The sequence below is a fragment of the Phacochoerus africanus genome, chromosome 2, assembly GCF_016906955.1.
Source record: "Phacochoerus africanus isolate WHEZ1 chromosome 2, ROS_Pafr_v1, whole genome shotgun sequence".
Taxonomy (NCBI): Eukaryota; Metazoa; Chordata; class Mammalia; order Artiodactyla; family Suidae; genus Phacochoerus; species Phacochoerus africanus.
The window spans coordinates 175,388,976-175,416,864 of record NC_062545.1 but is presented as its reverse complement, the minus strand read 5'-3'; the positions used below and the strand labels follow the sequence as shown (position 1 = coordinate 175,416,864).

General features: G+C 32.0%; 1 pseudogene; it reads right to left on the bottom strand.

Moving 5' to 3' along the window:
• Window positions 1–2,706: 2,706 nt before the first annotated feature.
• Window positions 2,707–27,042, bottom strand: LOC125120789 (signal peptidase complex subunit 2-like; annotated as a pseudogene).
• Window positions 27,043–27,889: the final 847 nt, after the last annotated feature.

Below are 27,889 nucleotides of genomic sequence, written 5' to 3'. Positions count from 1 at the left end.
ATGTCCTTGAATAATAATTCATGGACTTGAATTCACATCCTCTCCTTCAGTATGAACCAAATCTATATCTTATTGGATCAGCAAAATACCGTGATGGATATGGGATGTACACAATTGCTTTACATAGGATTGTACCATACTGCCCATCTTTCTGGGAAACACTTCTCTTTCCTGGGTTTAAAGAAGCTCTCTAACCCTAACTCTAACCCTAACCCTTTCAATTTTATTCCATCTGCACTGCCTTTCTAGTTTCTGAAATTCACCATGCTAATTTTTGTACAGGATATATTTCTTAGTTCTTCTTCCTGGGCTTCTGTTGTCTTCATTTTTCTAAATGTTTTGTTTGTTTGAAGTCTACATTCAATGTCGTATCAGAGGTGATTTCTCATATTACCATAAAAATTAGTGTCATAGACTATATTTTCCACATTAGAAAATAAATTTTATTTTATAGTAACACTTATCTAAACTTGAAATTAATTATCCTATTCATAAAATAGCTATTTGTTTTACTTTTCCTGCCTCTCTGCTAGAATTTATGCTTTATGGACATAATCAGCTTGACTGCTATTTTTGCGATCAGCATCGTATCCCAGAACTTGCATGGAGCCTGGGATCTAGAAATTTTAAAAGGAAATAAATATTAAATGAATGACGTAAATGAATGTGTCTGATAAGATATTACTCAAGGCAAGGCTTAACACAAATAATTTTCCTATAATAATCTATAATCTAACTTAATACTTCACTACACTAAATATTTAGTAAGGTCTCTTCTACCCACAGCCTGTGTTCATTAATGGTAGACAACAAAGGAATTTAGTTTGTATTTCATGGCATAAAGCTGTATACAAAATGTTAAGTGTTATGAAAAATAGCAAAAGAAGAAGTTGTGAAGTCTATGAAAGATGGAGATGAGTTCAATGGAGGTTTCAGATGTTCTTCTTGGAATTAGCTCCTCAACTTCATGTTTCAAAGACCAACTAGATATTTGGATAGTATGTATATTCAGAGCCCCTCTTGCCCCCTTGCCCTCTCTGTTATTGATTTACCCTATCCTTGAGATCACTCAAAGCTCTGTCCTCTTACTTCTCAGTCAGTAAGACTGAGGGATTTTATCCTGCTTTAGGCATTTCACATAGCACTAGCTGAGGCCTCCCATCAGTGAACACTTTAAATGAGAAAATCACACAGATCTTCCTCTTCTTCCAGTGTCACCTCACTTTCAGTTTTTCCCCATTTTGTGTTTTCTTCAGATGGTTATTTGTAATATTTTATATCAAGTTTATAAATATTATATATAGACATTTCATTTTATATGAGTACTTCCTTTTTACTCAAAGTATAAATTCTCTACAATTTCTTTTTCTCCCTATTTTTAAAAGAAAGAATGAGTGAGGTATACACATTATACATTCTTTGTATAATACAAAGGTGAAAACATCTGACATAAGGAATGATACCAGCATGATATTCTAGAGGCTTTGCCTAAATTGAATTTCAGGTTATTTCAGCCTTTCTCGAATGTCTTTTGGTCCTAACTCCATTATATTAGACCTAAAGAAAATGGCTAATAATTCCTCAGCAATTTTCTCCCAGTGTGTGTTGCAGTCATCCAGTCCATTTTGTCTCAGCATCATCTTCAGTTTATGAGATTCTTAGTCATAGATGATGGCACCGCTTGGCGTATTCTTCTTTCTTCCATCTATGAAGGTAGTAAACTATGTACATCTTAAATTGGTTCATTTTATCTTTAATGTTCAAATCTCTCTGGTTTTAGCATTTCCTTTGTTGCATATGTGCTTAATAAAGATTATGGATTAAGATTAACAGTAGTTCAATAAAAATAATAAAGGTATATAACCCTAAAATAACTTATTCATCTTGTACACTTTCATATTGAATACTACTGAATTAATTAGTAATCCATCAGTTTTGGCACCAGAAGACAGGAAAATTTTGTATGACAGAGGTATTAGGAAGTTAGGAACCTTTTGTCGTTAAAGTATCTACTTTGCATTTAAATGTGTAAACAAGGAAAATTTTAAAAATCTTAGTTTACCCCAATTGTATAGTTTTTTCACTGGCATTATGATAAGAACTGCATTCATGTCCAGAAAATTCATGGGATTCATATATCCCATATATATGGTATTCAAATTAAGTAATTTGTAGAAATGCAACAAGTGACCATTTGGGGGGAAAACAAATAAATCCTAGTTTCACATAACTGACATACATTTTTAAATCTCTAAAATATTTACTTTAAATCAGTCATATAAAAAAAGGAAATTCAAATTCTTATTGTCATATATCTGAAATAATTACTTAAAATAAGATGAATCTGTTTGTTAATGTATGATCTTTCCAAAGCAACATTATACCATAATTATATATATTTGAATACTGTAATATTTTAACTCTTGTTCCTTATGATAATCATCTTGTAGTTACCTTGTATGACATATACACACTTTGTGTTTCTTATAGGACAATAGCAATTTTTAAACATTCTTTTAATTGAAGTATAGTTCATTTACAATATTGTGTTAGTTTCAGGTGTACAGCAAAGATTTATATATTTGTGTTTGTGTATATAATTTTGGCTATTATAAGATATTAAGTATAAGTCCCTATGCTGTATGGTAGGTTATTGTTGTTTATCTATTTTATATAAAGTGGTGTGTTTATGAAAATTCCAAACTCCTAATTTATATCCTTCCCATCCACCTGGCTATCCCCTTTGATAAACATAGGGGATTTTGTATTTTGTAGAGAGGCCTTTTGAATACTCAGGACTCTAGTCTGCAGTTTCTTTATATCCAGAGTCCATTCATCCGAATGACCTCGCAAATGCCTCTTAATTTCTTCCCATGATATTTCACTAGAATTGTACTCATAGGGAGTAACAAAATAAGAAGTAACATTCCAATCACATTTTAGCTGACTTCCTAATCTTAAATTTTGGACTTCATCTCCCAGAACCAAAACAGCATTTTCCAAATCAGGAAGTTTATGATTAACTTGTTCATCAATGTGAACCTGGCTTCCCCAGGCTTCACTGGCATTCTTAAGCCATCTTTAATCCATTTGGTGTTTAAAGTGCACCCTAAGAACATCTTTCAATTCGGTGTTCCACTATTACTTAAAAAGGCAACCCTAGAAGTCCTTGTGTTTTCTTCATACTTACTAGGATTCTCTAGAGAGCAGAAGTTCCCTCTAAGCCCAAGATTCTAGTCTTCTGGAACCAGCGAGAGAAAGAGTATTCTGAAGCTCAGTATAGACATACAAAGCCATAGGTAACAGCAGCTTCAGTCTCTAGAGAAAAGCTTAAGTGATGCCAGAATAGGAGAGATCAGATCCAGGATGCAGTGCCTGTTTTTATTTCACCTGTAAGTAGTCTGGCTGGTATTAAACCAACTCTGTAGAGAATGCACTGCCCAATGAGTGAGCAATGAAAAGATAATGTTACGTGACATAGAATTCCTAGAAACCATGATGGTTATATGTGAGAAATGCCGGAAGAAAATCTTCAACATACAGGAAATACTGCTCTGGAAGCAATAGTAATTTTCAATTTGTATTCCAATTATCTTAAAATTATAAAAATGCTTTTATTTTCCTCTGCTGACTCAGATAAAAAATAAAATGATATCAGGTGGAAAATAATTTAATGAATTTAAATGAATATAAAATAGGAAGGTATACATTAAATCAATTGAGAATATTTTGAAATAGGAAACTGTTTTTATGGATTGTATAACACTAAGTTGAAATCATTTTTACTAATACCAAATTGGGCAACTATATATACTTAAGACATCTTAGAATTTTAAAATGAAGAAAACAATAACATATTTTGTTTTCAGAAAGATAGAATGTGTGGGATAAAGATCTTAATTAGAAATGTTGACTTCTAAAAGAGGACTGCAACTTCCCCTAAACCTAGAATCAAGAAACTATGAATGGACTCAAATACAGACGGTTGTCTTGACTGGGAGGAACCTGAGTGCATATACATAAATATGTGCATATAAATGAATATATATGAACAGTCCTATCTGTTAGAAATACAGTCATTATGTGTATATGTGTATATATTTTATCAACCTACATATTCTTTTCATATACATAAAAATATCAGAAGTAGGACGTTCATATTTAAATTTCTTCTGACATCAGGAAGAAACAAATAGACGAACAAAACCATTAATGAGAGGAGTCACATGTGAAGAAATTATATCAAAAGGCAAACCAAATACATTAGTCATTTAGACAAAATAATTTTTCCTCACGTAATTCATATACGATAATTATACTTAATTTTTTATCTAAGACAGAAAATTTACTATCAAACCTAGGTTTAGACAAATTTTCTTTCATTTAAAATTTGTAAAACATTAACATTTCATTTTTTTCTTAAAAATTGTCTTTTAGAAGATTTAGTAACTCATTGACTTGAAATGTAAACATTTATATGTTTACAAGTTTTTACTTTTATCTTATACATATTGACTTATATAGGTAGTGATATAATTTGGAAATAAATGTATTATTTTATAGCTTATATCACATATTTTTAATTATGTAACTTACTTGTAATTATCAAAACTACTTTGCTCCTCTTAGTTTATACCACTTTCAACATGGTAAACCTCTTTTATTGTCTAAGAAAACATTTTTTTTTTTTAGTTCTTAATAACATTGCCCTAACTTATTAAATTATCTAAATTATGTTGCTAGAAAGTGTCTCTGCAGTTTTATTTTGATTGAGTTTATTTATGGAAATGTTTAATTATTTTATATATAGGCTGAAGCAACATCTGCTGTATTTAGAAATTTTAAAGGCAAAATAAGATTTGTGTTTTATTTTTGTGAATTACATTCCCACTAGCTATTTTTAGTCATAGTAGAAAACCAGCCTTAATTTTATGCTGTAGCAACTGTCTCATGTGTTACAATGAAAAATAATATAGAGTTTTTCTTTTGAAATAATAAGAAAAATAGAATTAGAGATTATAGATGTTTTAATTTTCAGGTACTTACCACTTTACCAACTCATAAAAAAAATGACAAATCCTATAAAGTAGAAATGCTTTATTCTAAATCAGATAACATTAATTTTCTTATAATTTATCACAATATAATTTTCAAATTTGAACCTCATGGATTTGAAGAAGAAAATGGGTTATGACTTCACATAATGGAAAGAGAAAAATAGCTATAATTATATTTGAAAATGAAGTGTTGACTAAGATTACATTTCTTTCTAGCAAACTTTATAGCCCAGTGGTGGAAATAACAGGCATAGTGATATGCTTCAGTAATTCTCAAAACAACTTTAAGTCTAAGGAATAATGGTTAGTATTAGAAGAAGTCAGTGATTAAGGATACAAAATATTTTGTCTCCACCATCTGTGTCTTAGTACATATAGCTTTTAACTCAGAAGGACATTCAAAATTGAGATAATTAAGCTTATTACATTTTGTTTTTAGTGCCACTCTTAAAAGAAAAAAAAAAGCAAACCTAGTCTGCTTTAAATCTAGTGCAATTTTAAGTCTATTACTAGTTGGTCTTAGAAAAAAAAAAAAAAACTTGTTCCTCATCGATGCCCAAAATTATTTTAGCAAGGCATAAGTCCTTTTATTTAAAAATTAAGAGTAAAATGATTCAAATCAGAATGTCTACTTGCTTCAACTTGCAGAAGAGTATGTTTTAGTCAGGTTAAATGAACTAGAAACACGAGAATCAGAGAGCAGAGATAAAAGCTATATTTAGTGATGCTGGGAAAAAGAATTACAATATGAGATTGTATAGAAAGAACATAGACTTCGAGATTTTTTTCTAATGTGGATTCTGTTTAAATTTTGGTCAAATGACAAGTGATAAATGTTTTCATTTTTTCAAAAATATACATGATTTATGCTAAATTTTTGTTAGCTTTTTATTCTACGCAAACACCTAACATGACTAACACTGCATATAACTCATTCCAAACATTATCAATTCAATAAATTATATTTTTCATTGCATAATGCATAGCTTATAAAAAGAAATGTTTTTAAATGAAAATGATATCATGTTTAAAACAACTGTATTTATATGTACTGTATTTTAAAGAGTTTAAGAGATTCTATTAAGTATCTGAGTAGCAAAATTCCTGAACCTTACACAGGAGGTCACAATGAAGATAAATGTCTAGAAGACATTTCAAATTTAAACTAAAAAAAAGTGTGAAAGTCTATCGTTAAAGAATTAAAGAAATAAATAGCCAGTACATAGAAAGGTTAGGTCATATAGCAGAGTTGTAGCTGCTTTGTGACATTTCTACTACAAGCAATAGTGATATCAACATTCTTTTATTTTCTATCTAACTCACCACTGCATCCCTAGAGATCAATTTTCAAGATTATTTGCCTGGAAATAGAGATGAAAGGTTTTCCATGGGCAACTAGCCCAACTTATTATTTCTAGACAAAAAAATACCTTAACCATCAAATGTATGTCTTAAGATATTTCAAGATTATAAAACCTGCAGAACAATTTTCCCAATTTCCATTATTTCCTAATAATACAAATAATGTTTAGAATTTTCATTAACACTATAGACCAGCTAAACACTGACTCATTCTTTATAATATTAATCAGTCGGCCAAAAACACTTATACTGGATATATCAAGCACAATTCTAACCTGCTGTAAAAAAATGTTTTGGTCATGTCATGATTTAGCTGAACTTTCTTAAAGATCTCCAACCAAAAAATCCTTACAGGATCTAGCTTCAAATAAAGGTGCATATATTTCAACTAAATGAATGAACAGAATAAATAATTACTTGGATAGATTGCTATACAAATCTCTATACATTTAGATAGTAATTTATATGACAATTTCTGTAATTTCAGAATTAATTGTATGATGGATAAAACCAACATGCTCAGAGACACATAAAGAAAAAAAGGATATAACAGGTTGGGGAAATACAGATTATGTAATGGACTGAAATTAGTAACAATAGAAAAAAAATTCAATGTCATTTCATGACAAAAAAAAGCTCATTTTTGTTGCACCAGAATCACATAAAAAGTCACTTGAGTCAGATCCTGGATGAGATCAGTGTATGGCCAATAATTTATCAATTTTCATATTGCTACAATTAAAACAATGAGTAGAATAAATTATAGCATTTTGAATATAATACCTAATTTAATCAATGTAACATCCTATGGGTGTAACTGAAGGAGGAGGTAAATATTAACACATTATTGACAGTAAGACTGAAATACTAGCTATAATCAAGTCTACAAGTTAAATTACATATTACCTTTATAGTTTTGAAAAACTGCTGAATAAAATTTCAAACAGAACTTAAATAATTTTAAGATTAAAGATGGTAATTATGACTGTGACAAATGAAACTTATACATTAAAGAGTACAACATTTACCTATGATGAGGAATTGAATTAATGCATAAACAGAGACTATATTGGTAGGACTATATAAAAATATATTGCATTATTTGCTAACTGCTGCTGAGCATCTTGCTTCTAATTAGTCTTAATCTAAGACTGAAAAAAAGGGAAGAAAACTCAAAGAAATAAGTCAAAATGAAAGAGGAGACATTACAACTGGTAACAGAGAAATATTAAGGATCAAAAATTATATGCCAACAAACTTAAAAACCTATAAGAGGTAAAATCCTAGAAACACATAACTTATTAAGGCTGAATCAGGAAGAAACAGAAATATGCAAAGACCAATTACTACTAAGGAGATTGAATCAGTAATAAAAACCTTGAAATAAAGAAGAGCCCAGTGCCATGCTACATCACTGGTGATTCTAGCAAACAGTTATAGAAAAATTAATGCCAATTCTTCAACTCTTGCAAAAAAATTAAAGAGGGAACACTTATAAATTCATTTTACAAGGTACACATTACCCTGATACCAAAATGAGATAAAAATGCCACAAGAAATTAAAATTAATCCCTGATTAATATAGATGGAAAAATACCTGATAAAATGTAGCAAACCAAATTCATCAATAAATTAAAGAATCATAAACTGTGATAAAGTGGCATTTATTTCTGTAATGCAAGGATGAGTCACCCAAAAAAATAAAAAATGTGATATGCCACATTAATAGAATGAAACATAAAAACATGAAAATCATATGACCTTCTCCACAGAGGAAGAAAAAACAGTTGGCAAAATTAACATATTTTTCACAGTAAAAACTGTCAGAAATTATAGATAAAATATACTTCAATGTAATAAAGTCCATATGTGATAAATCCACAGCTAACATCAGACTCAGTGGTGAAAAGCTGGAAGCTTTTCTTCTAAGATCAGGAAGAAGACAAAGATGCCCAGAGCAGTTAGGTGAGATAAACAATAAAAAGAGAGGAAGAAAGGAAAATGTCTCTATTGCTGATTATGAGATATTGTACATACTCTAAGATTCCATCAAAAATTATTGGAATTAATAAAAAATTCAGTAAAGTTTCAGGATACAAAATCAATAGACAAAAATCAATTGTGTTTATATACAGCAGCAATAAACTATCAGAAAAAGAAATTAAGTAATAGTCCCATTACAGTACCTTTAAAACCAATAAAATGCTGAGGAAAAAATTTAACCAACAAAGTTAAAGATCTTTACACTGAAAATTATACACCATTAATGAAAAATTTTGAAGAAAACTCAGACAAGTAGCACAATATTCTATGCTCATGAACTGAAGGAATTAATATTGTTAAAGTGTCCATAATGCCCAAAGCGATCTACAGATTCAATGAAATCCTTATTAAAAACTCAATGACATTTTTCACAGAAATAGAAAAGATTATAAAATTTGTGTGAAATCCTAAAAACCCAAGGTCAAATGTATCTTGGGAAAGATTAACAAAGCTAGAGTCATTTCACTTCCTGATTTAAAACTATATTACAAGGCTATACTAATCAAATTGGTGTAGTATTGGCATAAAAGTGGACAAATATATCAATGGAACAGAAGAGAGACCCCATAAATAAACCCACATTTATATGATGAATTACTTCTGGACAAAACAAAGGAGTCAAAAATATACAATGGGAACTGGATACTCTTTTCAATAAATTATGTTAATATAACTAGATAGTGACATTAAAAAAAATGAGGGAATTCCTGTGATGACGCAGTGGGAATGAATCTGACTAGGAACCATGAGTTTGCAAGTTTGATCCCTGGCCTCATTCAATGGGTTAAGGATCTGGCATTGCCATGAGCTGTGGTGCAGGTCACAGATGCCGATCAGATCTGGTATTGCTGTGGCTATGGTGTAGGCCAGCAGCTGTAGCTCCAATTCAACCCCTAGCCTGGGAACCTCCATATCCCATGAGTGCAGCCCTAAAAAAACAAACAAACAAAAAATTAAAAGATGAAACTAAGCCCTTATACTATACACAAAAATCTACTTAAGTGGATTAAAAATGTGAATGTAAGTAAGACTGAAACCATAAAACTTAGAAGAAAATATAGTATGTAAGGTAATTGACATTGGTCTTGGTATTATTTGTTGACATTTGATACCAAAAGCAAATGCAACAAAAGCAAAGTCAACAACTGGGACTGCATCACTGCTAAAAAAGGTTCTGAATAGCAAAGAGACCATCAGCAAATTAAAAAGTAACCTACAAAATGAGAGAAAATATTTTAAAAGCATATATTAAATAAGGGATTAATATTTAAGACCTATAAAGAATTCATAAAACTCAATAGCAGCAAGCAAAACACTCAATTAAAAATCAGCAAAGGACCTGAATAGACAATTTTCTAAAGAAGAAATTAATATTGAGGAACCAATATACTGTTTTCCGTGGTGACTGCACCAGTCTGCATTCCCACCAATAGTGCCCAAGGCTTACCTTTTTTCCACATTTTGACCAGCATTTATTATCTGCTGACTTTTTGATAATAAATAGTTTTAACGAGTGTGAGACGATATCTCATTGTAGTTGTGATTTTCATTTCACTGACAGTGATGTTGTCTGTCTTTTCTTTATTCGTTGGCCATTTGTATATCTACTTTGGAAAAATATCTAGTCTTTTTTTTTTTTTTTGGACCACCTTTTTTTTTCGTACTTGAGATTTTTTTCTTTTTCTTTCAGGGAACAGAAAATGTTGTTCTGTAAAGTTCTGGATAGTACCATGTTAGACTTTGCTAGCTGTACTACCTCTATTGCATTTACTCAAATCTGTAGCATGAAAGCAAGCTAAAGCAAATGTATGAAAGAATGCATGGCTGTGCTCCAATGAAACTATATGGACACTGAAATGTAAATTTCTTAAAATGTTTAACTGTTACAAAATATTATTATTTTTAATTTTTTTAACCATTAAAATAATTACTTTTGAAGGAACATAGCCATTGAAAGTTTTCAAAATGTTTGATAACATCCTTATATGTTACAGTTTGCATATTTTGCAAAACTCAGTCTTGCTAGTCTTAAACGCATTTGAAGAAATCTCCATTGTTCCAAATCCAAAATAACACCTGTATTTCTTAATTATATAGATCTTTTCATTTAAGTAAAAAGCTTAAGTAGTTTATTCACTGCAGTTATTGAGTGATTATTTAATCAAGAAATACAACTTTTAAAAGATGTTATTAAGATTACAAAACCCAAAGCCTGATTTAATTTAATGCATACATAGCCTCATATATATCATTGCATTCTATTTCTAGTTTAAACCCATTCTGATAAACCATGAAATCCAAATATATTTGCATGACAAATATCAGGGGAAAAATGTTAAAATTGACAATTTCTGATATTCCTTGGAAAAATATAGTTCATATAAGTCTCATAATCAATTGATGGCCAAAGGTCCAGGAGAAAAATAGTAGAAAGTACAAATGAATTACAAAATATAAAATTGGAATATATTAAACAGTATATAAAATTTTATATAAAAATATAAAATATAAATAAATTAGAAAATCTAATATTGAAACCTGTTAAATAGTAATTGCAAAGTTATAATCACTTTGGTTTGACAGAATCATATTCCATTTTAAAATACAAACTTAATGATCAACCATAAAGATATTTATTATAATAGAAAATGTATTGTTTATCTCACATCACAAAAGTATTGATGCTGTTTTTTAACAATATATAATTAATAATTACTGAATAAACTAATAATAAAGTATGTTAGAATTATCTTTCTTTAGCAACTCCCAATAGCACAATAGTATGCAGAAGTTAACTTTAGTAGTAAGAGCAATTAATTATTTAAAGCAGTAGCCAGACTTTTGCTTTGAATTCTGACATTCTATATAATCTAAAAATTTTACAGTATTATAAGGGTCTTACAAATTTTATAAATAAAAGAAACATATTATTTTCAGTATTTAAATGTATATTTCTGATTAAAGAAACATCCAGTTTGTAGGTATTTAATAAGGATAAATATTGGAAATAAGGTTATACATATATAGGAGAAGATGTCTTCCTTCTTGTCAGTAATGGACGGAGGACATTAAGCATAGAAACTCATGACATACAAGTTATGTTCTGAAAAGGCAATTGAGGTTAGCAGAAGTATGACATTAGTAACTAATGTTCCATTCTCCTAATGACCAAAGCTTCTCAGCTTTATGAGAAGCAATGAATGAGTTTTTATGAGATTTTCCACCAAGCAGAGGGTAGAATAACAGGAAATTAGAGTAAAGTTAAGAAAGTGAAAGTCCCTTCCATCTATCTAATAATCATTTATAAAGATGAGTATACAAAGTGAAATAGTCGTAAAATTCTCAGTTGTGCTTACTAGGAGTTAGAAAATACTCATTATCTTTGTCTTTATATTTGATATTTCATGTAAGGGCTAAGTGTGTGTGTATATATTATCTTTGAATACCAAAGTGACAAATGCCAGTTAATGCAGCTATGTTTATGGGTCACCAAATACTTAAAAAATCATGTCACCATGATTCATACTATTTTCTGAAATGATTAATAACTTTGGTCAAAATTCCAGAGAAAACCAGCCTTGCCTGCATTTATCTATCATTGTATTATTGGGGAAAATATTAGTATATATTGAAACAGTGCAAACTGTGTTAGCTTTTTGTGTAAAATGCAATCAGAGGATAAAATTAGACACTTGCAAACACATCTGACCTCATGATTCTCTATGGGACTTTCAAAATGTAGGGAAGACATACAACTCTTCATTGCATTACACCAACACATAATTTTTAAAATATGTAGCATCAATAACACCTGCCTATAATTTTTATAGAAACATTATGACAACTTAAAATACCCCCATGCATATCCAAAATGCATCTTTGTGAGAAATAAATACTGTCCTCCTTGAGAAACATGCTCTAGATTTTGAGTTTCATTATTAATGAATATGAGTATGGTAGTACTTCCTGTAATTATATCTGAACGTCATTCTATATAAGACAGTAAAAAGAAGCAGTTATGTATATTTTCTGAATATGATAATGAATCTTTACATTTATATTGATAGAGTTTTAGATTTGAAAATTCAAACATGTTACCACATAGATCTGTTATGGCATATCACACAAACAGGAGGACTAAACAACAAATAGAAAATAGGAAAGAAATGAATAACATTGGCCAATGCTAAGTTGAAAGAAAATAAATAATAATTTTAAAGGTATATTTATCTGTTTCCTATTTGATAAATATTTTAGACTGTTATAAAGCTTGTTAGACATAGAACTACTAAATTTGTTAAAATAATGTAAATAATGTGCTCTTATTTCATTATATATTTCTAGATAAACTAAAAAATTAGAAACTAGGTTTTTAAGTTGATTAGATGAGAGAAGACTTAGACTGGGTCTTTGTACACATTGGTTTTAGAAATCAGAATTAGTGATTTCAAAAAGGACACAAATGATGCTAAGCCTTCTCTTCCTGTTTCTGCCATTATGCCAAAAATAAGACTGTTACTGAGGAAAGAAATGACATCTCCTACAAGGCTCCCACTCAGAGGAAAATCTGGAATCTGAGCCTCCACTCTTTCCTCAGGAAACTAAAAGGACAGCAATTATTGAAGTTTCTTTGTGGCATAGACCAGACAGAGCAGAAAAGAGTCTAATGTTCAATGGCAAAATAATGCGATGCCATTGTGCTTAGAGGACAAGGCAAAATCCTAACAGAGGGACTATTCCTTATTCAGTATACCATTACATTGTTGCCACAGAGAGAAAACAATGTTTTGAAAAGAGCTGCTTACTTAATGGACTACTATGTAAGTAAAACTGAATTCCCTTGATAAGCTTATAATTAACCCCTCTATCCAAAGCCTTATTGCCTCTTGTGTAACATCTATTCCCCTCAAGATTGAGAAGCAGGGGACTGAAACTGAGGCAAAACCTGTGGGGCCCTCCCAGGTACAAAAGACTTTCTGTGTCCCCTGTTTCTTCTTTGTAGGAAGAAGGCTTCAGTTTCCTAGTCCTTCCCTGAGTTCCAAAGAGCAGGTTTAACAGTTAATGATTAAGAAAATAGACTTACAGGACCCCTAGTTCCTCCTGAAGAGATATAGATGACCATCTGATGCAGATCTTTGAGTTGTACAAAAACTAAGACCCTCATCTAGGCTGAGGATAGTAACCACATTCTGACAACAAACACACAGATCCCACCCTAGCTGAAACCAGAAGACCAAGATTCCACAAAAAACACACAACTAACCAATCAGAATAAAGTCCATAAGTAATGCATCCTATGGCCCTCTTTCCTATCACTTCTGTCTTTAAAAACTTTTGCCTAAAAGCCATCAAGAAGTCTGGTCTTTTGACCTCGAGCCCCTGTTCTTGCTGGACCCTTGCGGTAAACCTTTCCGTGTCCCAAACTCTGACATTTTATCTATTTGGCATTATTGTGGGTTGGGCAAATAAGCTTGTATCTGACAACATAAAGAAGCTCTCTGACATGCCCCTCTTCATTAAGCAAGCTTTGGAATATAATTTATTTCATCTTCATTGATTAGTATTCATAACTCACCTTGAGAATTTACATCCTTGCAAATGTAAATACCTATATTCTCCTGACTAAGACCTCTAATGTTAGATAAGAATGAGAATTTTAGCAGGAATCCCAAAGCAACACTTCCTTCTGCATATATTGGATGACTTGAAGAATAGGAATGGTCTATGTTTTTAAATTGAAAGGCTTCAAGGTGAGGGAAGAGAAAGTGAGAAGGCACATGCAAGTGTAAACATTTAAAAAAGAGCATAAGGTGAGAAGTAGAAATGATGTTCATGGATGCAAACATCTCAGGATGGAATTAAGTTTTGCACTGTCTTCCTTTATGCATAAAAATAGAAATTTTGATTCTGTGAGAACTTTGTTCTTTTCCTAACCTTGATTTTTCTTGAGTGATTGCTTTGAGGCCTATACTTGCAGAATGTAGTTTTTGTATGTGCACATCATTTCTTTATATTTGTATTTTTATTTTTTGTATTTTATTTTATTTTTTATTGTTATGGCTGCATCCATAGCATATGGAAGTTCCCAGGCCAGGGAGTGAATCTGAGCCTCACCTGCAGCCTGCACCATAGCTGTGGCAACTGCCAGATCCTTTAGCCCTCTGCTTCTGTCTGGGGATTGAACCCAAGCCACTTCAGTGACCCAAGCCACTGCAGCCTGATTCTTAACCCACTGGACCACAGCAGAAACTCCTGTATTTGTATTTATCTGAAGGGAAATGGTAGTTAGAGAATATTTTTAAAGAAATTCAGAGGTTAGGATCATTGTCCCCTTGAGTCAACTATGATTACATGTGGAAAATAGCAATGAATGAATGGAATTGATTATATTCATAGCAGATTGGGTGCTTTGTACCTTATTTACGGCAAGTTAATTTAGCAATTCCATTTCAGGATAATCTTAAAAATCATTTTAGTCAAAATTGTATATTCAAATAAAAGGATACCTGATTTTTTTTTTTAATTTCTTACATGTTGACTGTTTTTAAAACAAAAGACTTCCTTGGAGTTCCTGCTGTGACACAGTAGGCTCATGATTCAGCTTGTTTCTATGGAGGTACAGGTTTGATCCCTGACCCAGGGCAGTGGGTTAAGGATCCAGTGTTGCTGCAGCTGTGAAGTAGGTAGCAGCTTCAGCTTGGATTCAATCCCTGGCTGAAAAACAAAAACAAAAAAAGACTCCCCAAGTTGAGCTATTTAAATGGTAATACTAAAGTGAGTGAAAAACAGATAAGACAGATGACTAAAATTGGGATATGGAGAAATCAAAACACCATTACAACATATTCCATCTGAAGAAAAGCTGAGACTCTAATAATCACATTGTTTGCTAAATGGAATGCCTAAATTCATGTTGCAAAATTAAAATGTGGTGCTATCCATAAGTATACAGAGAGTATTGTTTCCTAAAATAGTACATAGTCACTGCAATAAAAAGAAGAGTCAACATTTGTGCAGAACCTGTATTTTTCAAAGCAGTCCTGAAACATAGATATCACATTCCCATTTTACAGGTCATGATGTAGGCTCAGACGTAACATACTCTTGTTTCAGTCAGCACCTAATGCTCATGTATGCTACTTTAGGAGGCATATGCATCTGTGTACCCTCTTCATCACTATTTATAGATTATGAGGTCCTCACCATGTTAACAACTTTATAATGTAAGAAAAAACATGTACCACATCCAATTATTATACAATCCATTGTTATAAAGATTCTATTAAAACAAATTCATAAAGAAATATATTTTTGTATATGCCTTTAAATGCTATCTATGATCAACACAATTATATAAAAGTGTTCTATCATATTTGCAATTGAAATGCTTTTTTTTTACCAACCTATCATATATTAAAATATAGTGTTTTACTTGCTCCATGGCAGAAAATGTGGTTCAGAAAAAATATTTATTTGTAATTACTTGGATAAATGTAAAAAAAAAACCGCACAGTTTAAACTAATATTTTACATTGCTGTGGCCTAAAATATGGTATCCACCAGACACATTTTTTTTCTATTGAGTTAAATTTCATATACTTTTTGATATAACTAAAAAATTAAAAGAATAATAATGGATAATAAGAGGAAAAATGTAAGTTTAGAAGCTTCTAATAGATACAACTTATTCAATTACAGAAGTTTTTAAGGAAAAGATGCCTGAGATATTCTGGAAAAGGAAATATTTATAAAATTGTCAACTCTAACTTTTTAAAATGTTTTTGTTTTAAATTTATATAGATAGAAATACATAAATAAAAACAGAATTAAAATGCGTAGTTTCAAATATACTGGCAAATTAACGTATTATATAACCAAAGATTTTATTTTTTGAAACAACTTTATATTCCATAAAATCTATTTAATTTCCTCAGAAGCATCAGTACAGCTATGAGAAAGAACCATAAAAAATAAAAAAGTAAAAAAATCAGCATCAGCCACTATGAATACTTATGGTAGCATGGCCAGAAGTTTGTCAGAAGATTGCTCAGGGAGAATCTCTGGAATTCTGTCAGCAGGCAACAGTCCCCCTAACTGGGACATTAGTAAAGGAAAAAGAAAGTTGTATTCAGGATTGCTTATCAATAGCTTGAATAATCACCTTAAAAGAAAGGGCCTTAAATGAAAGTAATGCAGTGAGTGCTTCTTCCTCAGACTAATTGGGGATGATTAAAAGGCATAATTATAATTATTAAGCTGGGATGCAGCCTGATATATTGGAAAAGAAAGACATTCATTAAATGCAGTGAGTTTAGCAATAAGTGTATTTTTCTATGTGCTGGGTGTGGGTGACCACTTGAAATAGAGGAGAAATAGTTTTGATCGTGGAAAAATATGAGGTACTAGGAAGACAGTGAAATCTTCTAAGAATTATTTAGTAATGGCTATGTGGTGAGTAGACTTTTATATTTGGCTGATTGATCATTTTTTTATATATTTTTACTCTTTAGTAGAAAACTCACATTTCACCAGGGTACAATCTAACACGTTCATGCTTCTGAAAAGTTTCAACTGTGTAATTTGGAGGCAGATCTGAAACTGAAAACATGTCTAACTGGAACCCAGCCTAAACCCAGGTTGGGACTTGAACCTATGTTTTTTTATTTAGAATCAGTCATTTGGTGTCTGGACTTACTGAGGTTCAGGTTCTTTCTGTCTCAGCACAGAAGGAATTTAGCAAGAAACAAAATAATAGGCAAGAAATAGATTTATTAAGATAGGATGCTTGTGAGGGATACAAGCGAGTAGGCAAAGAAGCTTTGCCCTGAGGATTAGGCAGGCTACATTTTTAAAAATCAAGGAAAGTGGGGAGGGGGAAAAGACCACCTTCTTCCTCATTTTTAGAGAGATGTCAGGTTTACATATCATTAGCTCCTCTTTCATATTGGGTAAGAGAGAATTTGACCCTATGAGGCCCAACTAGGACTGTCATGGTACTTATTCAAATCAGCAGGAGGGTATAACATAGGCTAAAATATGTTGAATCATCTCAGGTTTCTATATAATGAGGGTCTCCTACTTTGGAATGTCATCTTTCCCTTAAATTCCTGTCCTTGATCTTAAAGATCATTTTCTTACTGAACTTAAAGGCAGGCCTCATTTTATCTTTCACTTAATGACCGGAGGCCTATCTCATGCTTTTATTTATGGTTTTATAGTTAAACAAGTCTGTTCGTTCCACTACATTCTGATAGCTTTCTTGAGTGATTATTAACTTACGATGGTCTCCCCAAATTCCCTAGGTTTCCCTCTCAATCTATGGTCTGGCTACTGGGACTTCAACAATTACATGTGTAACTATCCTACACTCTCCCTATCAGAGTAACTGCTTGCATAGAGCAATACAGATGTGACCACCCTTTGATACTGGAAATTTCCCAAGAGAGATAAAAAGCCAAACTTTCAGAGTATCCTGATGATTATCAAACATCACCTGTTGAGAAATAAAAAGTGTGATACTTTTACTTATGTCAATAGGGAAAGGAGGACACCAAGAACACTCAGATGAGGGATATGCCTGGTCCCATAGAGTAGAACTGTCTTAAGATGTATAAAGACATAATGACATTAGAACAGCTGGATGGTGTCATTTTCACTAACTACCAATGTGAAGTTTACCAAATTACTTTTATTGCTAAAAATCAGTCTCTGTCCTCCAGTACCAAATAGAAACTCCAGTATCAAAAGAGAGAGTTTTGGGCAAAGGAGAGAAAAATAGCTTTATCGCTTTGCCAGGCAAAGGAGGCCAAGCAGGCTAATACCCTAAAGACCATGCCCAACTTGGGAGAGAATAGAAGGTAGTTTTACAGTTTGGGAATAGAAAAGAGGGCCACATTTAAGCATCAGGGTAGATACAAGCTTTCATTCTTTTTCAAAACTGCTGTTTAGTGGTCCTTGGACTGGTTCTGGTGGTCCTACTTCTTTCTGGAATGAAGAATGATTCATAACATCTTTCATTTGTTAGGGGTTTTCTTTCTGCAGAAGAACTCAAATATATTGTTATGTATATACCTTGAGGAGAAATTGAGAGCCTGCCCTCAGGCTGCACTAGTTTCTTAACTATTCCTCCATTATCTCTGCATCCCCTCCCTTCCCTGATTTTAATACAATGTTATATGGCAATTACATCTCATTTAAGAAAAAAAATAATGATGAATTTTTTCCTAAGTACAACAACCAGGTAGAATATTTTTGACTCTATTATAGATTTAAACACTATTTAAATGCTATTTTAATTCCTAATTCTTGACTTTTCTCTCATTATTTTTTTCTTTTATTGAAAAAAATTAGAAAGCAGCAGCTAATAAATGGTGCAAACAAATCAAGGATATATTAATAAAAACAGACAAGATAAAACTTAAAATGCCATTGGCTTATTTAATAGGTTAAAGCACAACATGTAAGTGTAGAAACTTTATTTTAAATTGAAAAGCTGTTTTTCTTTTTTCCCACGTCAGATATATAAACACCCACAAAAATGGTGTGTGAAGGAAAGCTGACATACACAAAAAATCGTATCCTGAATTAAAGAGAACAGCTGTTGAAGCAGGAATTAACACAGTAACATCAGGAGCAGGTTAACAGTTTTAAAAATTAAGTCTTTAAAAGCTTTATTACACAAAGCTATATGATACAAAATAATGCAAGGTATGAAGGAGGAAGTCTGTACCGCTTTTAGCAAAAAATGCTTTTCCAGGAAAGCAAATCAGAACAACACAATAAGCAGACCAAAGAGGCTATAGCTGGATGTCAGAGCTACAACCTCTCATATCAAGCTAGAAAATCCTATTTGTCCAGAATGGACCAAAATTTCAGGAGAGAACAGGGACATTTTAAACATTTCTTACTTTATCCATTTTAAGTTCTCTCTTTCTTCCACATCCCTTAATTCAGCATGAGTCAGCAGATAGATGGCTACTTCTAGAGCTGGCTTTTTCTTTTTTTTTTCTTTCTTTTTTTTTTTTTTTTCCTGTGGTGAGACTGACATTGAACCTGGATGTTTCAGGCTTTTATGCATCATTTTATCTAGGGGTCTGCTGTGGTCAAAAATCTTAGCAATGGACTTGGGGAACTCGACTTCCCATTCCTGCCCTGATCTTCCATGATGAAGGTCAGCTTTAGAGTGAATCTGTTATTGAACCTTTTGAGACTGGACGGTAGTTGCCAATATCATCAGGATCCATCCCTGTAGGATCTTTCCTGTTGGTCAGGAGAAAGATGCTCTTCTCCTTAGATGGTATAAATGGTCAGGATCTACATAATCACAAAATAGGGTATGATGTGCAAAGCCAAAACAGGTTTGGACTCTGGGAAGGAGTGTATATAACCCCATATCAAAGCTACTATGGCAAAGAAGCAAGAGATGGCACAGATGATGAGGTAAGTGACCATCAGTGACACCAAGACACTGTGGTGATCATTTTGCAATATGATATTAAATACTTGTACTTTTTGGCAGAATCATCTAAATAATTTTTCACAGCTGATACATCCATTTGTCAATTTTTACAGGCTTATCATCAGTCTTCCACTTGTCTAACCAGATGTTGTGGCTACTGCCCAACCCACAGCACTGACACTATTGTCAAAACCAAATCCATTTGCCTGATACACAGTAAGGCCGAACAAACCAAAATATCGGAGTTTGGAGAGGAGAGAGGTTTATTGTAGAGCCAAGCGAGGAGAAAGGGACAGCTCCTTCTCTAAAGACTGGAACTCCCCAGTGGTTTTGACAGAAGAGTTTTTATAGGCAAAATTTATGGGGAAGTCCACAGGATGTGTTTTCTTTCTCTGGTTGGTTCGTGGTGAGGTCATAGGGTGATATTCCATGAATCTCAGTCATCAGCCTTCTGGTTCCAACTAGTCTGAGGTCCAAGTGCTTGAGCTTATCCTACAGTTACCATCCTCCACCTGGGTGGGGGTCTTATTCCTGCTGAAGAATTAGAGATAGGTGTCAAATTGTAACCCACATCCCCAAGGAGGAACCAGGACCAGGCCTCACCCTGCACTAATGTTTCTTTCTGCATTTCCCCACTCTCCTAATTAGTAGGGGTTTGAATCTGCCCTTTACAACTCAGGGAAGGTCTAAGTGGCTGAAACTTTTTTCCTACAAATAAGAACTGGGGGACCCAGGAAGGCTTTTGTACTTTAAAGGGCTGTTCCCCCTTTTCTTTGATACTCCTCCCTCTGAAGGAATACATGTTGGATAAGAAACAGAATAACATTTTGGATAGAGAGGTTAATCATGAACTAAGCAGAGGAACCCAGAGGGTACTCACATTCAGGGCCACTGTCAGTCCCACTACCCTCTCGACTATCAGTTCTCCCAACCTGTGCTGCTGCCTCCATTTTCTCTCTCTCTCATCATTCCTTTCAGGTAACTATTCAACTACATTTTATACAACAGAACCTGCACAACCGCACACACACATACACACACACACACACAAATACATTCACATAGTAGAAAGTACTTTGGACTTCATATTAAAAACGACTTGACAGAAATGTATGTAGATCTTTATATAGATAACCTAAAATTTTGAAAATAAATTATTTTAAATTGGTGTTTGGTAGTGAAGAAGGTATTGTGTTTAAAATTTTGATTTAAAATATATTCAACAGTTAATACAGTGAATAAAAGGAAGGCTAAAATTTTGATTCAGGATGAAATTTTTGTCTAAATGAGTTAAACGTGGATGAAATCCCTGAACTGTGAAAATAATAGTTAATCCATTTTTTTTTCTTGGACTTGCGGAAGTATCAATTCAATTTACAAAACTATACTCAATTTATTTACAAATATTTGTAATGACACACTGGTCTATCAAATTCAGTTACTATCTAACCAAGTAGTAAAACCATCTGTTATATATTTTTAGTTTATTTTTGATGCCTTTGAATCAACATTAATTTCTCCTGAAAAATAACATTTCTAATTTCTGTGTAGATGGATCCTACTAACACTGGATGATGTAAATGATGAAACTTTTAGTCCATATTTGTGAACCAGATAATACTATACCAATTAGATCAATTCTGATAGATTTCACTTGATACTGTGACGTAGAAGTTCAGTTGTACTGATTGATTATTATTACTATCAATGATTAATATGAGTATATAAATGAATGTATATAGTATGTATTTATATGGTTATATATGAGTGAATGTTTGCATATGTATACACACATACATATATATACACACAGAAGTTGGTCACACCTATAATTTTATAACTGTAATTTGTAAAGCCATAGATGTTTGGAGCTTGTTCTAACAAGAAGATAATATTTAAACACATTCTTTTAATTGTGAAAAGTAATGTATACAAATTATATTGTGTCAGAAATTCCTTTTCAGATTGCTATAAAACCAAATAGATACATAGGACAACTATTGCTATAGTAACAGGGTAGATTTAGGAAATCAAATATAGAATGATTTTTATTTAATGTTCATACCCACTCACCTCCATCCACATGATTTTTTTCTTCTTTATATATACATTTCTGGCTAGCTATGATCAGCAATCATTAGAAAAAAAAGTTTGAAAAAATTAGGTTTGACTGTATTTCTCTGAAATATTTATGTATAAGTACATTGTAAAAGGTGTTCAAAGATTGACACTTTGATTTCCAAATGATTTTTTTATACCTGTTTATGTTTTGGTTTGATTTTCATGAATAATTGTTATATAGACACATGATAGATATGAGATTTATATTTTTGTGATTTTGTATGCAGATTAACTCTTATTATTGAGAGACTAGAACTATAGCCGTCAATTACAGAGGCAAATATATATATATTATATATATATATATAAAATTGATATCTGGGACCAAGTAATTTTTTATCAGAGGAGGCTCTCCCATGCACTGTCGGTGTTTCACAGCATCCCTGATCTCTCTCTACTAAATGCCAGTAGCAGCCCCACCATTCACAATTTCAAGAAGCAATGAACTTATATAATTCAAGCAATGTATACTGAAAATGTCTCTAGACAGTGCCAAAATTCTCTGGGAGACAGATTTGCTCTGCTGTGAAAATCTGGTTTTTAAACTATTTCATACCAGCCAAATATATAGTAAAGATTATCAGGAATAGATTATTTAAGCATTTGAACTATTTGAAAAATCCATGTATATCTTTGATGAATTTTCACTGACTCTTCTAATCATTCAAATCTTAGGTCTCTAAAATATTTTAAAATATTAGATAAATACGCATCTTTCTCTCTTAAAAATAAGTCATTTATGATATGTAGTAAAAAAATCATAATATATGTTAGGAACTTTAATTAGTATAAGATTTTACAATATCTACAAGCTAATGAGTTAATTTACCGCAATTATGTATATATTGAGATTCTTGAATCAAAGATGTACAGATTACTGCTAAAGTAGCCAGAGAATCAGCCTTATTTGTGTTAGTTTCCTATGTTCCACTTCCTACAGGGAGACTCAAAGAGTCAGATGATAACTGCATAGGTGGGGTAGATTGTAATACAGGAAAGTTTAGAGACTTCAGATCTCTTCTAATAAGGAATAAGTATCCCTTCAATCCTGTTTGCTATTAAAAATGCCCTTTTAAAAAATGTGAATGAAAAGACAGACAGTGCTTTGCTTACAACATATATAAAACATAAAAGACCCAGTGAGAATTTCTTTCTCAACATGTAATGCATATAGGTAGGTCACATTAAACATAAAGTCAAATTTAATTATTGCTAAATAAATGCTGAAACAATTTAAAATCAAATTTGACTGACATATACTGATTTTATCAGGGAGACAACTGTGTATAAAACCTGTGTAAGATAAATAAACGTAGACCACAAATTTTGAAATGCAATTGTGCTTTTAATGACCTGTTTTCCACTTCTAGAAAAATGATTTCCTGTGGTAATTACTGAATCAGATTTGGGAACTGGCCTGTCTGGATTCAAACTCTGGGTTAGCTGCTTACCAGTGATGTGGTTTTAGAAGAGTTTCCTTTGTTTAGTTCTTCACCTTTTAACTTGAGTTTCTTCTGTGAAAGAGAAGATACTAGTACAGCACCAACTGTTGCAAAAAATTATAACTGGTAATTCATGCAATGTATACTCTGTGGAATGAAATAAATAATAGATGCTATTTATTCTTATTTCTTCTTCATTGTATCAGTGCATTCAGTGTGCAATCATTGAAGCAAACACTGAAAAAGCCAAAGTAAATAGACACAATCCTTGTGCTCATGAAGATGATGAAGTTATGATTTCTACATATCTTTACAATACATGAAAAGATAAAACATAACTTTCAATGACTGTTTCTCTCATCCAATACCCATCATCTTCATGGCAACAAGAATTGTGTTTGTTGGGAGTTCCCTTCGTGGCTCAACAATTAATGAACCTGAATAGGATCCATGAGGATGCGGGTTCAATCCCTGGCCTTGTTTAGTGGGTTAAGGCATTGCCATGAGCTGTGGTGTAGGTCACAGATGCAGCTATGATCTGGCATTGCTGTGGCTGTGGCATAGGCTGGCAGCTGCAGCTCCAATTTAACCCCCTGTCTGGGAATTTCCATATGCTGCAGATGTGGCCCTAAAAAAAGAATTGTATTTACTAAGAAGGATCACACTTTTTATGCTATATAAGCATAATTTATACATTTTTGGAAAATATTTAATGATATTTTAATTTAGCCTGAAAAAATGAACATTTCCTATTTTACAAACCTCACAAATAAACCATATTTTGTTTTATGGTGATTGAAGAATGAGTGGAAATTAAAATGAGATAATATTGCTTTTTTTAAAAAACCATTTAGCTTAAATTTACTGTTAGATTAGTCATTCTAAAAATGGATTATGCAATATATCATTGCTTTATGAAATTAGAGCAGATTCATCTTACATTTATTTTATTAATGTCTCCTCAGAATAATTTTAAAGATGTTTTCCAATTTGTATGATTTCTCAGAAAATAAATAATGTCTAATTGACCTTATATTTAACTTTCTGTTCTTCTGAATATTTTTGTGCCCTTTCAGGGTTTAGTTGTAGGCTCTGTGTTTTTGTTTGTTTGTTTGTTTGTGTCTCTAATTTGTCCTTAGTAATAATAACCCAAAAAACACAAGTGAACTTAATATTTTCTGATATCACTTCCTAATATTTTTGGCAATTTGTTTATTTTCCTTGAATTGCCCTCCACCTCCATGATTCAGTTCACATGCTAACTCAGCAAAAATTATCTTTGATCATTGTAATGAAACTAGCATATATGAACTTCTGTAACATTCTTCCAACCTTTATTCATTCCTTTTTTTTTTCATTCAACCAATATTTACTGCACAAACTATGTCCCAAGCACTCTTCAGTGCACCTAAAAGAGAGATAAGACACCAAGGCCTTCTTCTCCATGAATTTGAGGTTTAGAAATGAATATTGATATTTGAACTCATTGACTTCAATTTATTTAATGACTTGAAGTAGTTTGTTAGCCATGTGTATAGAAGCCAAAGGTGATGAATAAGCTGTGTTTGAAAAGAGAAAGTTAGAGCTAATCAATAAAACAGGAAATAGATCCAAGACAGATGGAACAAAAGGGGGAAAATACATAGAATGGTTTAAGAGCAGGAAGAGTTTTATTGAAATCAGAAGTCGGTGCCTTTGGAATACAGATTGTATGACAGGTAAGAAGATGGCATAATTCTTTGGAAACATGGGTATTAGATGAGGGTGGGTTCAGTTATTGGAGACTTGCATCACATACTATTATTGTTTAGACTTCATTACTTAGGCAATTTTAAGTAAAGATGTGACAAAATAAGATTAATTTTGAAGGCATTTGACTATGGCAGTAATATAGAAACTATATATGGGTAAATCTGAGTTAATTAGAACTAGAATAGTTCTTTTTGCCTTATGCTACCCTAACCAATGCAAAAAAAAAAAGAGACTATTCCCTTCAAGATGTGCTTTTTAAATTTCTCTTTAAAGCTGCGTTTTACATCTCCTTCTTTTTATTTTTTTACCTCTTACATAATAGACACAATGGAAACACTTGTAGTTAAGCACAGACCCATGTGACTGGAGTTCAATGAGAAATGGGAAGAATGAGAGCTGATGAAATCAAGAGGTTAATGTGGAATTAATAATGTATAATTATATGCAATTGTATTATAACACACATGCAACGGCAGAACAAGGTCAAATATTTTGCCATATCAAAAAATATAGACTATCTCACCTGTTAAATATTTGTTTACATGTTATATAATTATATAATACTACATATGTTTATTTCTCTATACTTTTGGTACTCAGTATTTTTTGAGCTAGTAATTGCTTTTATGTTAATATCTTATAAATACACATTCTCCCTTTTTGTATAAGATACTATATGTTGGCTCAACAGACAACGATTTACATAGAAATATCTTCTATCTTATCTCTTTCTAAATATCTGATTTTAAATAATGTTTTTCATTCCTGTATGGCAGCCCATTTTACTTTTTATTTATTCCAACAACTATCTGATATACATATAAACATCTCTGATATAATTGCATCCATTGCCATCATTCATTCCTAGATTTTTAAAAACGTTAAATGCTCACTTTCAGAACATATAATAAATCATTTCAAATTTCATTATTGATATATTATTCTAAGAAAGTATATATAAGACCAGTATTCCCTGAGGCTTTGCATTTTTATTGTCTGTTTGTTCCAATTATTTTTGAAAGATGCTTGATAGGAAAACCAGATATCCTAAAAATGTCACTCCTTTCTGTTTTGGAATAAAATGTTGCTATTAAGAATTGATTTTCTTTCCCTTATAAATCACTTGATATAAGTATCTAAAATTATTTTTGCTTTTCTTCAACATTTTTCTAGTTTGTCTTAAAATCAACTTTTATACTATTACTCGGTTAATTTTCACTTTTATGTTACAGTATGTATAGGTGCATCAGTAATCCTTCTTACTGATTTTTCATTTTTAAATGAGTTGGGTTTTCCTAGGTTATTAGAAGGAAGTTTCCAAGTACAGCAAAATGATAGAGCTGATTAGCTTTCCCAGTTGAATAAATAATACCCAAATTTCTCCCTTCGTACTTTTACCATGAGGTATTGAAAAAGAAAAAAGTGTCTTTGGGAAGTCACAATAGAGATTTTCCGGATAATTCAGTTCAGAGTTACTTCCTTTATAACTTTTTCTATCTTCTAGAACCCTACAAACCTTTCAAGTGGTTCTATTGTTTACAAAGAATGCATTTTGTTTCTATACTACATTGTGAATTTGACATCCTCTGAACCTCTCTTCCATCATCTTCCTTCTCTATATCTGGGATGCCCAGCATTTGTGCCCACCACTTCTGTTCCCTACAGAGTTTGTGGTAAATTTCTATAAATGGGAAAGGAATTAGTTCTGTTTGCACTTTCCAACAACTTGAAGGCTGTGAGGATGTTGAATTTTATCAGTATTCTCAGATTTGCTCACCTTGTTGCTACTCAGCAAACGACCTCTCATTAAGGGTGTAATATTTGTTGGCAATATCTTCCTTATAAGATTTGTTAAATCTTTTAGTATTATGCTTTTCTTCTATCACTTCTACTGAAAAGTTATTCATCCTGCACAACCTATATCTATGTTTAGGGGTTGATGAGGATTCCTTACCTAGAGTTTTGTCAAAAATATCATATGTGGATATTTTTGTTTTATATTCTATAACCCATTCTGTCTGTTGAGTATATTAATCTTTTACTAGGAGTTCTTCTGTAGCATTAAAAGACATGAAACTGGATGAGGTACCCTAGGAAGTAAACACAGATAAGAGGTTCCCTAAGAAATAGTTACCTATATGAATTGGAAAGTGGAAAGGACAGAATAGAAGATACCAATGCAGGAAGTCAAGAATTTGGACTTTTGGAAGCCAAAATTTAAAATGTTTCAAGGAGGGTAGGTTGCTGATAGTTTAAGTAAGAGAGAAACTAATATAAAATGAGATTGGTTTTATGATAAAATGGTAAAACATTTCTATAATACTTTTAAAATCTGGTGTTGCTCTGGTCAATATGGCAGAAGCTCACTCAAGGATATCATATTTTTCAGGGATTGGTCCCAATTAGAGATTTTGTATTAAATATTATAAATGTAAACAATATCTGTAGATTTTCCAATTCCTAGGAATTTCTAGAATCCACACTGTAATGAGGTAGGTACAATAAGTCATCACAAGGAACAAAAATATAAGTTTTCATATGAGTGTTTTTATAGTATTGTGCCAGTTATTGATTTATTTCCTTTCAGCTCCAAATTCACCCTGTCAGATGGCTCTGTGAAAATGGTATTTTAAATACTTTTTCTTCTTTTTTTT